Consider the following 16,976-nt stretch of genomic DNA (forward strand, 5'->3'; position numbering starts at 1 on the left):
TTATTTGCCTTTATTTTCCTCACCTCCTATTTATTACTCAACCCAATACAATTTGGTCTCCGCCTTCATCACTCCAGTGACCCTACTTTCACTGATGTCACCAATGACCTGAGTGCCAAATCCAGTAAGTTCTTTTCTGTCCTTACCACACTTGACCTTTCTACCCCACTTGACATAATTTCCTCCCTCTGCCTTCAAACTCTCTTCTCTAAGGTCCTGTCCACATATTTTATTGGTTGTCCATTTACCTTCCTCACTTCCTTAATTTTCTTCCAAGACTCCACTGCCATTAGTCACAACTTTAACTATTAGTGTTCTTCAAGGCTCCTTCCTCAGGCTTCAACTTTTCAGTTTCAAAATGAACCTCAGATGACTCAATCCATTACTTCAACTACAGCGTATATACTGTTGATTCACAAATGTCTCTCCAGCCTCAAATTCTCTCTCCAATTCCAACCTCATACACCCAACATCCTTTCAGGCATTTCCTATGTAGTTCCATAGGTACTTCAAATTCAACCAGCCTAGAACCAAACACCTCACCTTTATTTCCAAACACACAACTTTCTATATTCCCAAACTCATCAATAACATGACCATCCACCCTGGTATGGAATCCAGAAAACCAGGAGTCATCCAAAAGCTCGTCCCTCTCAGCACTATTCATTCTCTCTCTCTCTCTCTCTTTCTCTCACATGAGCGTACACACACACACACACACCCTCAAATTCTAAGTGGTTCTTCCTGCTAAATTTCTCTTGAATCTGTCCATCCCTGTGACTTGCAGGACCATTTCAGAGCTTACATCTTACTTAGATTATATTGACTGCCCTTAAACTGGACTCCCTGATTCCAGTCTATTTTGCAATCCAGTTCCCAATTTGTCACAAGGGATCTTGGATTTATTTTTTTATTTAAAGATTTTGTTCATTTATTTGACAGAGAGAGAGAAATCACAAGTAGGCAGAGAGGCAGGAGGGGGTTGGGAGGGGCGGGAAGCAGGCTCCCCGCTGAGTGGAGAGCCCGACGTGGGGTTCGATCCCAGGACCCTGAGATCATGACCTGAGCCGAAGGCAGAGGCTTAACCCACTGAGCCACCCAGTCACCCTGCAAGTGCCTCAGTCGGTTTAGCATCCGCTTTCAGCTCTGGTCATGATCCCAGGTACCTGGAATGGAGTCCTGCATTGGGCTCCTTGCTCAGCAGGGAGGCTGCTTCTCCCTCATCTTCCCACCCCGCCCTGTTCATCCTCTCTCTCTCTCAAATAAATAAAATCTTTAAGAAACAAACAAGCCTGGATTTTTTACTGGGGGAGGAGTAGGGGTGGGCCCATAACCCCCATGTTGTTCAAGGATTAACTGTATTTTTTTGTAATGAATAATAAAACATGAACTCTTTAAGGATAAGGACAATGTCACTTATTTTTTTTTTAAAGTTTCTTTGGCATATAACACAATATCTAACAAATGGGCACTTAATAAAGAGCTGAGTGAATTAATGAGTTGGGTCTTTTCATAAATTTTCTTGATATTAGGAATTTGGAAGCAGTTCTATAAACCTCACTTGAAGATCCCTCTTTCTATTATAAAAATACAGAAGAACAAGAAGCTAAGAGAAGATCTTCTAACAGAGACCCATTCTAGGAAGAAAACATGTAAGTGACACTTACTTTAAACACAGACCAATAATAAACAGATAAGTTTTCTTATTTCTAAATTAATACTATACGATAGGCTTGCAGTACTCCAAAGCAGCCTAAATAAAAGAACTCAATCTGTGTTAAGTGAAAAAAGCTGGGCTGGTAAAGTCAAACAGTGGCAAGTGAGTTCCTATAATTATTTTCTTTTTTCTTCTTTTTTTACCTTCTCCCCTCTCCCCATAATTCTTTTTTTTTTTTTTTCTTATTTTTAAAGATTTATTTTAGGGGCACCTGAGTGGCTCAGTGGGTTAAGCCTCTGCCTTCGGCTTGGGTCATGATCTCAGGGTCCTGGGATCGAGTCCCATGTCGGGCTCTCTGCTCAGTGGGGAGCCTGCTTCCTCCTCTCTCTCTCTCTCTCTCTCTCTGCCTGCCTCTGCCTACTTGTGATCTCTGTCAAATAAATGAATAAATTCTTTAAAAAAAAAAAAAAGATTTTTTTTTAGAGAGAAATTAAGAGAAGGAGAGCATAAGGAAGAAGAATAGAAAAAAGCAAACCTGAACCAAAGGCAAACATACAACCAACTGAGCCAACTGGGTGTCCCCTCTCTGTAATTCCTCCCTGAAAATCTACCATCTTTTCAGGGGACCTCATTTGGCAGAATGCCTTTACTGTGGGCATTGAGCAAAACACAAGTCAACAATAAAGGATAAGATGAAACAGAACAGAATCTTGTGGCCTAGAACACATTATGAATAGATCCTATGTCTGTTTCCAGCCAGTCCACTAAACTGAAAAGACAACTGCCATTTCCCAACCAAGACACAGAAAAGCAGTTATGAAAGCAATGTTAATTCCAAAGAGAAAAAAGGAAGAAAATAGAGCTCACAGGAATAAAGCAGCATTTTTCAGAGCCAACATTAACTTCAATGCTGTTGTGTTACTTAACAGCACTGGAGAACATTATTTAGAACCTAGTAATTTGATCACGTTTAACACAGACTGTCCTTCTATGAGACAGGCTATGCTTGCTGACTGTGGCCACCAAGCTGGTATAAATAGAACTCAGCTACATGGAAAGTGTGCTCAATATCTACAGATACCTCTTTGTCCCTCTTCTGTATTGTTAAGATTTCCTTTTATTATTTTGAGAGAGAGAAAGCATGTTGAGAGCATGAGAAGGGGGGAGGGTCAGAGAGAAAAAGAGGAGCAGACTCCCTGATGGACAAGGAAGCCCAATGTGGGGCTTGATCCCAGGATCCTGGGATCATGTCCTGAGCCAAAGGCAGCACCTAACTGACTGGGCCACCAAGGCACCCCCCTTTCCTGTATTATTAACTAAATATAGTTTAAGTAAAATACTGAAACTAGCTTAAGAATCCATTAAATGGAGCTTCAGTCTCAAGTGTCCATATTTTTTTTTAAGATGTTATTTATTTATTTGAGAGAGTTGAACAGACAGATAGTGAGAGAGAACATGAGCGAGGAGGAGAGGGAGAAGCAGACTCCCTCGGAATAGGGAGCCCAACGCCTCACTCAATCCTAGGACCGTAAAATCATGACCTGTGCCGAAGGCAGACGCTTAACCGAAATGTCCACATTTTAAATCATCAGATCTATCACAAAGAATTATTGTACCTAACTTTAAGAGATACCTCCAAAAGTTAAGTTTTCTTCTACCCTAAAAGGAAGCAGACTATCAACTCCATTCTACATACAAAGACAATGATTCAGTCCAATTATTGAGATTAAACTCAGAAAAGCGTCAGAGAGCTTTAAACAGGATTAAAAATTCAGAGTTTTAAACAGTGGCTTTGATTTGACTTCTCATAAAGCCTATACAGAAATGAAACAGATTTGTGTTCTTTCAATAGTCCTATCTCGGGGCGCCTGGGTGGCTCAGTGGGTTAAAGCCTCTGCCTTCAGCTCAGGTCATGATCCCAGGGTCCTGGGATGGAGCCCCACATCGCATTGGGCTCTCTGCTCAGCGGGGAGCCTGCTTCCTCCTCTCTCTCTGCCTGCTTCTCTGCCTACTTGTGATAAATAAAAAAGTCCTATCTTGTTGGTCAAATGTACATAATTTTTCAGCCATCACAGTCTTTCAAAAAGAAAGAAAAAATATTTCTGCCTTACCATAAAGGAAAAATACTGCAAGCATAAAACCCTATTTTGGCTTCATAAACAAAAATACTGACAGGATGGAGAGTAAAACACAAAGATAAATTTTAAACCAAGTAACTCTGAAGGGAAAATAAAAAGATTGGAAAGGGGGTAAGTAATATAAGGCTGAAGATATATGATAATACGAAAGGTAAAACTTTGATGTTACTAGCTAAAAGGGTAAAAATGTAGCTCAGGGTTTCAGTTACTGGTCTTAGAATAGCTCTGGTCCAAATCTAGACTCAAACAATGTTCTCTTGGGAATGGCATTAACGAAGAGAGGCAAAACAACTGGTAACAGCACAATCTAGAACATATACCTCTAGAACATATGCCTCAAATCATCTAGTTTCTTTCTTTCCTTCTCTTCCTTGCAGTTAGTAAAGGAATAAGACAAAAATCACATGTTTTAGAGAGCTCTTTTGGCACAAGAGAGATCACGATCCTAGCAAATTTAACTTCAGTGTGAGCAGAAACTCAGAATGGAATACAAAGAGAGAAATATGGTAAGGTAAAGACAAAAAAGAACCCAGCATTATGGAAACTGGTTCAAAACACACAGACAAAATAAGAGCTTTAGGATGCCTTGAAAGGGTTCCAGAACATGATACCCAAACCAGTGAAGGTTTTTGTTTTTGCTGTTTTGGGGAAGAGAGGCATTCAGGGAAAACAATGCTTTAGCCAAGGCAGCAAGGTGAGAGAACAGGGAGGGTGAAAGAACAAGTAATTCATCTATAGCTGATGCCTAAGCCTGAAAGCAAAAGAAAGACAGCAAAATATAAGGCAGATGAGGTTAAAACACTCAGGTTAAAAAAAACCAAAACAAAAAACAACCTCTGTACTGGGAGCAAACAGAAGACATTAAAAGGTTATAAGCAGCAGAAAATAATAGATTTTAATCTTCTCTCAGCTGAAGGGTACAGAACTAAATGAAAGATTAGGAAAAGCAAGACTAGGACAGGAAGGCCAGTTAAAGCCCATCACAGTTTCTGGGATGAGAGAGAATGGTCTCCTGAACTAAGAAAGTGGCGACACTGATGGAGAGAAATGGAAAGATTCAAGACAGAGTGAGGAGGTTAAAAGTCTACATAACTTGGGGCGCCTGGGCGGCTCAGTGGGTTAAGCCGCTGCCTTTGGCTCAGGTCATTGATCTCAGGGTTCTGGGATCAAGTCCCACATCACCTGCTTCTCTCTCTCTCTCTCTGCCTGCCTCTCCATCTACTTGTGATTTCTCTCTGTCAAATAAATAAATAAAATCTTTAAAAATAAAAAATAAATAAAAAATTAAAAAGTCTACATAACTTAAAATTACTGGGTGTTAAAGAGTAAGGACTCAAGTCTAACACCGAGGTTTCTTGGCTTATGCACCTGGGTGGTATCATTTACAGGAAAGAAGAACTCCGAGGAAAAAATTTCCATGGTAAAAGTATTTTTGCTTTAGTTATGCTGAATCTAGGAAACTAGGTGGCAATCAAATGGAGATACTGAAGAGACTACTGAAGAAATGAGCCTAGAGCTCAGGCAAGACATCAGAACTGGAGACAGAGACTCACAAGTTGTCAGCTTATAGTAATAGATGCTAAATGAAGCCATCAGGGTCTATGAGACTGACTGCCTGTGTAGAGCAAGGTTTTTCTAAATGTCATCCAAGACAACTGACCAGAGACATCAGAAACACTTGGAATGTTTGCTAAAGTACGAATTCCATCCCAAACCTACTACACCAAAATTTCTGCAGATAAGACCCAAGAATCCACATTTCATTCATTCAACATACATGTACTGCGTGACTATTCTAGGCCTTAGAAACACAGCAGTTACCAAATAAAAGAGGTCCCTGTTCTCATAGGGCTTAAGTTCTAGGTGTGAAGCAGACTACAGACAAGAAAACAAACAAGATAACTTAAGACAGTGGTAAGTGCTATGGAGATAATAAACAGAAGAATGTGATAAAGCACAAGGGGGAGGTTAATTATTTTGTATAGGTGGTCAGGGTAGATCTATGAAGGAAGCATCTGAGTCAAGACTTGAAAAATAAGAAGTAAGGCAGGTGAAGATCTGGGAGAATAACATTTCAGGCAGAAGGAATTATAAGTACAAAGGCCTTGGGGCAGAAAAAAGCCACTATGGCTACAGTGTAGTAAGAACAGTTAAGTGTAATACAAGTTAGGTTAGAGAGGTTAGCGGGGCCAGATCATGAAGACTTTTGTAAGCCACACTCTTAACAAATTCTCCAAAGAAGTGTTTACGCCATTAAAGTTTAAGAATGAGAGGGGCGCCTGGGTGGCTCAGTGGGTTGAGCCTCTACCTTAGGCTCAGGCCATGATCCCAGGGTCCTGGGATCGAGCCCCACATCAGGCTCTCTGCTTGGCGGGGAGCCTGCTTCTCTCTCTCTTTCTGCCTGCCTCTCTGCCTACTTGTGATATATTCTCTCTCTCTCATTCTCTCTCTCTCTGTAAAATAAATAAATAAATCTTTTTTTAAAAAAATAAATAAAGTTTAAGAATGAGAGAGAGGCATGGGCGTCTGGGTGGCTCAGTGGGTTAAAGCCTCTGCCTTCGGCTCGGGTCATGATCTCGGGGTCCTGAGATCGAGCCCCGCATCGGGCTCTCTGCTCAGCGGGGAACCTGCTTCCCCCCTCTTTCTGCCTGCTGCTCTGCCTGCTTGTGATCTCTCCCTCTGTCTGTAAAATAAATAAACAAAATCTTTAAAAAAAAAAAAAAAAAAAGAATGAGAGAGAGGCAGAATTCAACTGAAATCTTAAGGAAAACACACACTAAGAAATGAAAAGGAGAAAAGGAGCCAGGAATCCAAGTGGAAAAGAAATTAGTGTCACTGAAACGTTTCAATTTCAAGAGAGGGGGGTCAACACAAATGCTGCAAAAAAACTGAATAAAATAAGGATAAAAAGGATGAATAAGGTCTACCATGTTCTTCCCATTGATTTTGATGGCTGCTGGGAGCCACCTCCACCAACAGCATTAGAAACAGTAAGTGCCCACTCCTTGTGCAGGTATATATTCACCTGCTACCTACCCACATTATTTCCTGGAAGTTATCAGCTGATTACTGTCCTAGATTTTCTTCTTCCCTTTTCCCAAAGAATCACAAGGGAAGAGTTAGTAAAAAGAACAATTTGTGAATATAGGGAAAAATTGTATTTCAAATATATTAATTATTAAATTTCAATTGTCACTGCCTTGATTACTTTCCTCCTAATTCTCTGTTATGAAACTTATAGAAGCTTTCACAAGTCTAATCCAACTAGTTCTCCAAAGGACAAAGAATAACCTGATGCCCATAAGGCTGATCACATGCCAAAACCATGCATAAATTCTTACAACTGACATATGCAACAAAACACTGCCCCCAGAAAAAACATGAACTATATAACTTGGAAAATTTGGTCATTTAATATAATGTTGACACCACTTTAATTCCAATGAGCTTTTAGGAAAGAGAAAGTACTTTGCAGGTATGAATATGATTTTGATTATTAGTAGTAATAAATACTGCAGCACAAATATTATCAACATAAAATACGCCAAAAGCAACCACACAAGAAAGATAACAAAGTGGTAAAGCAAACCAGTTAATATACTTAAAACAGTCTATCTGTATTCTGTACATCAGACAAGAACTGCAGAGAAGACTAGTATCGACAGGGGCACTTAGGTGCTTCAGCCGCCTGAGCATCTGCCTTAAGCTCAGGTCATGATCCCAGGAAGCCCCGCATTGGGCTCTCTGCTTTGTGGGGAGGATGCTTCTCCCTCTCCCTCTGCCCTACACTAAGCCCCTGCTCTTGCACTCACTCGCTCTCAAATAAAATCTTTTAAAAAAAAATGTTTTTTGTTTTAAAGAAGACTAATAACGAGAGCAAAATTATCTTTAAAAAAATCTAAATAGAATAGGTGGAATAGACAGCTAAATAGCTGACCAAAACTTGACCAGCTTTTCTTCTCCCACTACCAACTCACAATTAATAAATACCAATTAGAAATAAACTGTGTTCAGGGCACCTGGGTGGCTCAGTCGTTGGGTGTCTGCCTTTAGCTCAGGTCATGATCTCAGGGTCCTGGGATCGAGCCCCGCATCGGGCTCCCTGCTCTGCGGGAAGCCTGCTTCTCCCTCTGCCACTTCCCCTGCTTGTGTTACCTCTCTCTCTCTCTGTGTCAAATAAATAAATAAATAAATAAACTACGTTCTTTTAAAACCTGCTAATGCTTCATTTATTCTTATATTCTAGCTCTATAGGATAAGGACTTAAGCTGAGAACCTTTGACGAAACTATAGTTTTTAACTTGCCTGAAGAAGTTTTTGAGATATTCAATAGGGAAAAAAAAAAATAGCTGTACATAGTATTAACAGCTATAGAAAAATGGGAGAATCAGAAAAATAGAAGAATCAGAACATTGGTCTCAGGGAAGAAAGGTTACAGAACACTTAACAAGTTTCACTTTTTTCCCAAAAAAATACCCCAAAATGACGGCAAATTGTTTCCCAGGAAAAACAAAACTCTTTGACAATTTAGAAAACTCAGAGTGTAACAAGTAAGCAAGCAATTAAAAGGAATGAAAGATTTTTGATGCTTTTGCGGTTAACAAACTGAGGAATAGAATAAAATGAGTCCTTAAAAAATACCAGAAGTGTTTTGGAGACATGACTACCTGAGGATTTTGCACCTTTTTTCTCATCTCTCCTGGGGTTCCCAATTGGGTAAGTTCTTTTTTTTTTTTTTTAAGCAAAGGAAAGTACTCTGGGAAATTTACTTTCAAAATTAGAAAAGTAGAAACAGCTTTCCCAGCATAGGCTCAAACTGAAAAACTCACAAGAGACCCTGAAGAAAAGCAAAAGAATACCTGGATTTAGGAAGCATCCCAGAATCTTTCCTATCATACTTCTCAAGTGAAAATGATGAAATCACACAGACTATTGTAATTAAGAGCTTTTAACATCGATTTTCTTTTTTTTTTTTAAGCTTTTTTTATTTATTTGAGAGAGAGCAAGAATGAGAAATAGAGAAAGCATGAGAAGGGGGAAGATCAGAGGGAGAAGCTGACTCCCTGCCGAGCAGGGAGCCTATGTGGGATTCGATCCCGGGACTCCAGGATCATCACCCGAGCTGAAGGCAGTCGCTTAACCGACTGAGCCACCCAGGCACCCCAATTAACATCAATTTTCTTTTAAGATTTTATTTATTTGAGAGAGCAAGCAACCATGGGGGACAGGGAAACACCCATTGAGCAGGGAGCCCAATATGGGGCTCGATCCCAGGACCCTGGGATCATGACCTGAGCTGAAGGCAGAGGCTTAACCAAATGAGCCACCCAGACACCCCAACATCAATTTTCTTTTAAATGTTGGAGAAAACAGATACATGCTAAGGAAATCTAAGGGAACTCTGAAAGGAGTTAAAACAGATCAAGGTTAAGAAATCTTTCCTGGGGCGCCTGGGTGGCCCAGTGGGGTTGGGCCTCTGCCTTCGGCTCAGGTCGTAATCTCAGGGTCCTGGGATCGAGCCCCACATCGGGCTCTCTGCTCAGTGGGGAGCCTGCTTTCTCCTCTCTCTCTCTCTGCCTGCCTCTCCACCTACTTGTGATCTCTCTCTGTCAAATAAATAAAATCTTTAAAAAAAAAAAAAAAGAAAAAAGAAATTTTTTCTATCTCTGTTTTCAGAAATAAATTCAAAGCTAGGAAGTAATGGACAAACTTCACTGGAAAGATGGAACACGTGCTAAACTGCTAAATCAGCAACCATGGGGGCACCTAGATGGCTCAGTCAGTTAAGTATCTGCCTTCAGCTCAGGTCATGATCCTGGAGTCTTCTGCTGCCCCTCACCCCACTCATGCTCTCTCTCTCTCTCTCTTGCTCTTGCTCTCTCTTTCAAATAAATAAATAAATCTTTAGAACGAAAATAAATAAAATAAAACTAGCAATCGTGGTAAGAACAAGTTAACCAACCACTAAAAGACTATTAAGCAAAATGTTTTCTACACAGAGAGTAAGGATACAGCTGGAGGAAAATACTGAGGCCATGGTGTATGAAGGTCTCTAAAATTAGACCCACCAACTGTATTCATGCACACACATTCAAGTCATGAGTCCAGTTATTTTTCCTACTTGCAAATTGGGAGCACATTTCACACAAGGACACTCGGAGTCCCTTATCCAAGGAGGCACAGAGAATCCTTAAAAAACAAACAAACAACAGCATACAGTTTCACAAAATTCTCTCCTCCTGAACTTCCTGAAATCATGCAACCAAAAGGCAACACTTTTTAATCCCTTCTTCAAAATACGCTTTTTCCTGAAAACTTTCCTTGAGTTCATGAAAAGATCTGGCACAGGAATAAGCACTGCATCATTCAGAAATCATTACCTACACTTTGTAGTAATTTTGTCAGTATTCAGGTTTATCTATCAGAGGTGAGAATGTGGTTTAAGTATCTCTGGAGCATGAGAAAGACTTCCTAGAAATTGTGAGAAAGGATTTAAAAGGGGACAACAGGAGTGCCTGGCTGGCTCAGTGGGTTAAAGCCTCTGCCTTCTGCTCAGGTCATGATCCCAGAGTCCTGGGATCAAGCCCCACACATGGGGCTCTCTGCTCCTCGGGGAGCCTGCTTCCCCCCCGCACCTCGCCTGCCTCTCTGCCTACCTGTCTGTCAAATAAATATATAAAATCTTAAAAAAAAAAAATCTACTCTTAATAAAAAAATAAAAGGGGACAACAGAAGTTTAATAGAAGTATTTATCAATCTACCCATATTACGTCAGAAATTATTCACAAAATAAGAACTACTAATATATCTCTGATTTTGTCACTTCTTTACACTAATATCAGAACCACATCCACTCCAACAGATACAAGATCCCCAATTTTTCCACCCTCCCACAAACTGTTCTCTCATTGCCCTGGCAGCTTTCAATGTCCTGGCAAAGGTTTAACGAAAAACTTAAGGCTTTGCCACCAGCATTTCCACAAAGTGTTAAAACCCCTATCTCACACCCTTACCTTCCTAAGCTGGAGAACAGTGGCCAGGACTGCCACAAAGAGAAACCTCATCTAGGCGACTCTAGCCAAAAGGTCAACAAAGGTAACAAATACACCAACCAAGAAATGAGAAAGGAAAAAATAAATGAGGGATAATCCACAGAACTCAGGCAGGCCTGCTCCTTTTTTCCTCAGACTTAATACAGAATTTAGTTGCTAAAAATGCCCCCCCCAAATGGATTGTGGGGGGGGGGGATCAGAAGTTCCCAGAATGAACCACTCCATCATTGTTAGAGAAAGCTATTCTCATAGTTTTTTTTAACTCAACTGGCTCCACATGAATGGGGGGGGGGGGCGGAATATAACCCATACAGCCCACACTGTAAATATTAACATCTTCAGTCTCTGAAAAATTCAAAGGGGAACTAGCCTGTTCAGTGCCTTGGGGCCAAAGAGGTAAGGATGGTAATAGCTGTCTCATCAGGGAAATGAACACACATCAAGGGAAGGGCCTGATGCAGGAGGTAAAAATTCTAGTCACATGAGAGTTTAAAACAATCTTCGTCTAGGACCACCAACACCAAAGATCCCCTGTGCTTCACCCCCTCTGCCTTAGAAGTGCTTCTCTTCAATGAAATGAAAGTACAAGACTTCTGTCAAAAAGAGAAATGTGGCAAAAAATGACAGAAAAAGAATCTCAAATTTTTCCAATGAGTACCTCATAAAATCTTAGTGATAATTCATTCCGCACTTACAAGGACAACCAATAATGACCAAAAATTCATAACAAGGAGAAAACTGCTGAGCATCTAATGCATGGCAACTTCTATGCTAAGTGCTGAGGACATAGCAATTAACAAACAAGCCTATTTATTCTCATTAGGCTTACTTTCTAGTGGGGGACACCAAACATAGGTATGTTATAGGTTGCTAAGGGTAAGGAAAAAAATAAAGCAGAAAAGTAGGATAGAGAATTATGTAAAGGGGGGGTTGCGATTTAAATAACCAAGGAAATGTCACTGTTTGAGTGACAGTTGAATAAAGAACTGAAAGAGATGAGGGGACAAAGTTATGCGTTTTTATAATGAAAAAGTAATCCAGGAAGATCTGGGGAGTAAATGCATAGTCCCTGAGGCAGAAGTGAGCCTGGTATGCTCAAGGAAGGGCTAGGAGATCATAGGAGTATGTTGAGGAGGAAAGGGTGTTACAGATCTAGGGCTTTGAAGGCAATTGTAAAGTCTGGTTTTTGTTCTGAAAAAGCAAGGAAGCTATTTCCCCTTCAGACTCTTTTCCATTAAAAAATATCAGGCACCCTATTTTTACATACACAAGTTTTTAAAATATTTGCTTTAAATTGTGGTATTGGGGTGCCTGGGTGTCTCAGTCGGTTTAGTATCTGCCTTTGGCTCAGGTCATGATCTCAGGGTCCTGGGATGGAGACCTGCAATGCATGAGCCCCACAGTGGATCAGGCTCCCTACTCAATGGGGATTGCTGCTTTTCTCTCTCTCCCTCTGCTCCTCCCCCTGGCTCATGCTCTCTCTCTCCCTAAATAAATAAATAAAATCTTTAAAATAAATAAATTGTAGAGATCTACAATATAGATCCACAGTAGATGCAAAGACAGCTGGAACTGCAACTCTGAAATTTAACTTTTGCTGACAGTTCATCAGACATTTCACAAAGATTCTCTGTCCTCTCAACCCTATGGTAAACAGCAATGGGGGAAGAAAAATACAACTAAAAAGTGAACCTAATTAACCTAACCTACCACCTGGCACCCTATTTAAGTCATTTTTATCTTGAAGCTTCCACAAAGGGGGAAAAAGGAAATATTGGAGAAAGGAAATGGGGGAGGCAGGGAGCATGAGAATAAAGAGGAGCCACTAACAACTAATTCAAGTGCCAATTTGACTATCCAAAAATACAATAAAATGCTAGGAATGTGTAATATTCCAGAAGTAGAACCCGTCACCTCCTTCTTCCCCAGTCTCCATGTGACCACCAACATCAGACAGAACTCAGGCTTCTCTATTTCAGTTAAGTCTATTTGAAAAAGATTTATACAAGAACATTCATCCAACTGGGATCTGAATTTAAATTTTCCCACACCAACAAAACACGACTCCGAAAGCGATCTGAACACCCACGCTTATAACAGCATTACTGTCGTTGGCAAAGACAGGAAAACAACCTAAATGTCCATGGATGAATGAATGGATAAAGTTGTGGGGTGTGTGTGTGTGTGGATACATATAAAACACACATATAATGGAATATTAGTCAGCAATAAAAAAGGAGGAAATTCTACCATTTGTGACAACATGGATAGGCCTGGAAGGCATGTAAGTCAGAGAAAGACAAACAGTATACAATATCACTTATGTGTGGCATCTAAATAAACAAATGAAAAAACAAACACCATGCTCATAGAAAAAGAGATCAGACTTGTCCTTACCAGAGGCAGAGGGTAAGGTAAGGGGGAACTGCAGGAAGGTGAACAAAAGGCACAAATTTTGTTATAAGTAAGTAGGAGGGATGTAATGTACAACATGATGACTATGGGTTGCCACTGCTATGTGATTTATAGGAAAGTTGATAGAATAACTCCTGAGTTCTCATCACACAGACATTTTTTTTTCTTTTTGTTTCTATACAAGAACGATGGATATTAGCTGAACCTATTTCAACAATCATTTTACAAAATATGTAAATCAAACCATCATGCTGTGTGCCTGAAACATAAACAGTAATGTATGCCAACTACTTCTCAATAAACCTGGAAAACATGTGTCATCATTATCCAAGAACAATTCACTGAGTGAACGAATAATTATTCTGCGGAGTCACCAAAATAAGTAAGAGTTTTAAAAGGCTCAAGTGTAAGTTATGAGCCTAATGTAGGCCCAACTTTTAAGCTCCAGAAACATCTCCCTGTATGTTCCAACTCGGATCCCAGCACGACTTGAAACGCTTCAACACGTTTCCCTCCGTTTTTCCAGGGCTCCAAGGTAAACGGAAACCCAAGAAACACATGGAGCTAGTCACCCCCAAGCACTACAAGAGCTCAACAGTTCTTAGGTCCCACCACACAGGCCACAGGTGGCGCCAGCCCCCCCGCCCTCTGTCCCGTGCCCCCACTCCCCCGCTTCTCGCCTGCGCTCCCCGCACACACTCGAGGCGTCTCGGGCCTCGGGGCCGTCCTTCACGGTGGGTTCCGGCCCTGACCCACTATCCCCAGGCCCGGGTAGCTCCAGCGCGAGGAACCCGGGTCTGGGGGCCGCCGCCCGCCAGCCCGCGCGGCCGCCACGCCCCCTCCCCACGGGCCGCCCGCGCCGCCCGCCCCCTTGGCCGGGAGGTGGCCTCACCTAACGCGGGCCGTAGCGGGGACGGCGCCCGCGTCTCCGCCCGCCGCCCGGGCCCACGGCCGCTCGGCTACGGCTCGGCCCCGACGGCCCGCGGCGGCGCGCTTCTGGGGGCGGGCTCTTCTCGGCGGGGGTTTCCCCCGGACCCAGGCGGGGGAGCAGGGGGGACTGGGGCGGGGGAGGGGAAAGGGGCTTGGGAAGGAAGGGGGAGAGGGGGAAAAAAGGGGGGAACCAAACCCGGAAAGGGAGAAAAGGGGGGAGGGGGAAAATCAGAAGGGGAAGAAAGGCCCTGAGTCCGCCCCCCGCTGCGGCCTGCGCGCTACGTCACCACGTCCGGCGTAGTCGTCAGCGCGTCCTGCGCCCCGCGCGTCTCTGCTTCCTCTGTCTCTCTCGGCTGCTGCAGACGCCCCCTATCTAGGCACGCACTCGCTCCGACTACCCACACGTTCTCCTCCCCCGCGCACTTGCACCGGCCACCACACTCTATATGTCTCGCTCCCTCTGTCGCTCCCTCCGCGTTACCTGTGCCTCAAGCCAGCAACCCTGATCCACTGCGATCCCCTCAGTCCCCCTTAAGTCCATCAGGCCTGTCAGAGTCACCCAAGATTTAAACATAATACTAATTACTATAGAGTAATTTCAGTTTACAGAGCACTTTCAAAATAGCCTTACACGCAGAACGGTAACTCCTGTAATAAATATTTGTAGTATAATTGGACAAAGATCATGTGGTTAGGTGGATGTCCATTTTTCCAGATGTAAAAATTTAATTCTATAAAAAGCAGGTTTAAGTCCATCTTATTAAAATCACTTGCGGGGGACGCCTGGGTGGCTCAGTTGGTTGGACGACTGCCTTCGGCTCAGGTCATGATCCTGGAGTCCCAGGATCGAGTCCCACATCAGGCTCCCAGCTCCACGGGGAGTCTGCTTCTCTCTCTGACCTTCTCCTCACTCATGATCTCTCTCACTGTTTCTCTCTCAAATAAATAAATAAATAATCTTTAAAAAAAATAAAATAAAATCACTTGCGGGACACCTGGGTGGCTCAGTTGGTTGGGCAGCTGCAGCTGCCTTCGGCTCAGGTCATGGTTCCAGCGTCTTGGGATCGAGTCCCACATCGGGCTCCTTGCTCGGCGGGGAGCCTGCTTCTCCCTCTGCCTCTGCCTGCCATTCTGTCTGCCTGTGCTCGCTCTCCCTCTCTCTCTCTCTCTGATAAATAAATAAAATCTTAAAAAAAAAAAAAAATCACTTGCCAACTCCTTCCAAGATCTAGTTCTTTTCCTTAAGAGTCACTTGAGTTTGCAACTTCCCCGGTCTGTCCGTTCTAGGCAGAATCAATTTAGTTATTGACCAGATGTATTTGGATCATTTACTCACTGCCTCCCTCAAAGAAGCACTGTAGTCTTACGTTGATAGAATTTGGCTATTAAATATTTGCTATGTTGCAAGAACTACAGGCAAAAAAATAAATAATTACAGTACAATGTAAGTGCTATAAATAGAGATATGTTCAATGTGCTGTGGAAACAAGGAGCAATTGGTTGTTAGAGGTAAGGGAGACTGAGTAAGGGGTGCCTGGGTGGCTCAGTGGGTTAAGCCGCTGCCTTCGGCTCAGGTCATGATCTCAGGGTCCTGGGATCGAGTCCCGCATCGGGCTCTCTGCTCAGCAGGGAGCCTGCTTCCTTCTCTCTCTCTCTCTGCCTGCCTCTCAGTGTACTTGTGATTTCTCTCTGTCAAATAAATAAATAAAATCTTTAAAAAAAAAAAGGGAGACTGAGTAAGCTACGGAGAAGTTACATGCTGTGTGCCTTAAATATACATGGTGATGTATGTCAGTAAATTCTCAATAGAATGGGGGAGAGAGGATTCCCACACTTTTTTTTTTTTAATCAGTAAATTTTTACTTTAGTGAAATGCTCTTTATTTTTTTTTTAAGATTTTATTTATTTATTTGAGAGAGATCACAAGCAGGCAGAGAGGCAGGCAGAGAGAGAGGAGGAAGCAGGCTCCCTGCTGAGCAGAGAGCCCGATGTGGGGCTCGATCCCAGGACTCTGAGTTCATGACCTGAGCCATCCAGGCGCCCCGGATTCCCACACTTTTAAACACTTATATTATAGATCAGGCACTGATCTATAGGAATATAGATCTATAGGAATATGCTAGGAATATAATAATATAAGCAACAAAGATGGCCGGCTAAGTGATTGCACTGCAGACAGAAATTGTGGGCATGGCATCTAGGAAGGAAGAGTCCAGAAGGGCAAATACTGGTGGAGGTACTCTGGCCCACAAGCAAACCTGTGTAGCAGAAATAATAAGCTTTTTTTTTTTTTTTTTTAGATTTTATTTATTTGTTACAGAGAGAAATCACAAGTAGGCAGAGAGGCTGGCAGAGGGGGAGGGGGAATCAGGCTCCCTGCTGAGCAAACAGCCCCATGTGGGGCTCCATCCTAGGACCCTGAGATCATGACCTGAGCAGAAGGCAGAGGCTTAACCCACTGAGCCACCCAGGTGCCCCAGAAATAATAAACTTTTGTTAAGCCCGTGCTCTGTGCCAGTCATTGTCAGTGCTTTACAAAATTATTTAAATCTCAAAACTGTGAAATAATCATTACAGATCTATAATCCCATATTCAAAGTCCATCGGGCCAGCCAAATTTCAGAATTCAGAAAATCCCAAGTTTTAGAAAGGTAAAATGATACACATACTGTATATTTTATAATACCTCCAGGGGTATCCCATAATCAAATAATTTGTATCTCTGGAATAAAAATGTGTAAATAGTCTCAGTACAATTTTTTAAAAGATCATAGATAACCTCCC

The 16,976-nt window shown here is 42.2% G+C and overlaps 1 protein-coding gene across 47 annotated transcripts in view; it reads right to left on the reverse strand.

Moving 5' to 3' along the window:
* The window catches only part of R3HDM2 (R3H domain containing 2), a 164,875-nt gene extending 150,339 nt beyond the window's left edge, over nt 1-14,536 (reverse strand). For 9 of the 47 annotated variants that reach the window (XM_082741911.1, XM_082741898.1, XM_082741909.1 and 6 more), the window contains exon 1: nt 14,155-14,491. The gene's annotated coding sequence lies outside the window, so the exon portion shown is untranslated. Of the gene's footprint in view, nt 1-14,154 lie in introns of all 47 variants that reach the window. The other 38 variants (XM_082741912.1, XM_082741885.1, XM_082741901.1 and 35 more) reach the window with 12 other exon arrangements.
* Nucleotides 14,537-16,976: the final 2,440 nt, after the last annotated feature.

The sequence above is a fragment of the Mustela nivalis genome, assembly GCF_964662115.1.
Source record: "Mustela nivalis genome assembly, chromosome: 7".
NCBI classification, from domain to species: domain Eukaryota; kingdom Metazoa; phylum Chordata; class Mammalia; order Carnivora; family Mustelidae; genus Mustela; species Mustela nivalis.